The sequence below is a fragment of the Egretta garzetta genome, unplaced genomic scaffold (genome assembly GCF_000687185.1).
Source record: "Egretta garzetta isolate BGI_Z169 unplaced genomic scaffold, ASM68718v1 scaffold1289, whole genome shotgun sequence".
NCBI classification, from domain to species: domain Eukaryota; kingdom Metazoa; phylum Chordata; class Aves; order Pelecaniformes; family Ardeidae; genus Egretta; species Egretta garzetta.
This window is the reverse complement of record NW_009260700.1, coordinates 4,924-5,917: the sequence shown is the minus strand read 5'-3', so window position 1 is coordinate 5,917 and position 994 is coordinate 4,924.

The window sequence follows — 994 nt, the reverse complement described above, 5'->3', positions numbered from 1 at the left end:
GTGCACCAGCTGCTCCAGCCTCCCCACCTTCAGCTGCAGGATCTGAGCAGAGACCCCCACGCCCCCAAAGATGGGTTTTGGGGGGCGGGAGGCACATCCATCCCCCCGGCTCCGTGGCAGCGGGGGGCCGGGGCCTGCTGACAGCCAGCGGCGAGGATGAAGGGGGCACAGGGTGGGGGACGACACGGGGTCAGGTGAGCGCTGGTGCCAGATTTGGGGTCCCCGGTCCTGCTCCCACAACCCGCACCGAGCAAACGGCTCCCCCAGAACAGGGCCCGGGAATCCCAGCTCCCCACTTGGTGACAACTCTTCCCATCCCACCTGCCCCACAGCATTCCTTCCAATCTCTCAAAACTTTACGTCTCAGGAGACGTTTTCCAGCCGAAAAGCCCCGCTTTTAGGCAAGACAGAGCCGCTGCCCTGGCCCAGTGCCGAATGAAGCTCCGTTTCCAAAATCACCCCTGCCCAGGACGGAGTCAGGATCTGGGCAGCTGCGATTCCCATCCTGCATCGCCCTCGTTACCGCAGGCAGGATGACTGACCCGAAAGGATGAGGATCGGGAACATTTGGGAATCGCGGATTGATGGGACTGACGTGGGCATGTGCCACAGAGATGGGGGGCACGGCCGGGCGGGAAGGATGGAGGGGGAAGGCTGCTCTCCCTGCGGGGAGGTCTGCAGGCAGAGGCGTTACGAGGGCTTTTACCCAGTAAGTGTCCGGAAAAGACCTTCTGCTGTGGGAGGAGAGGAGGGCTGCAGGGACTGAACCGCCCCCCTGGTCCTTTTAGGAGCCCAGCGCTGCCCGGGAGCAGCCAGAGGAACACCCAAGCCAGACTCTGGCCAGCTGGCCGCCGGGAAAGCAACACCGCCGGGCGGGCCCACGCCCCAGGGTGCCACCAGAGCCGGGTACGGAGGCAGGAGCAGCCCAGGAGGCTGACGACGCTGAGCAAACGCCCATTTGGGCTGCGGTGTACACCACCGGCGCGGGACGGGT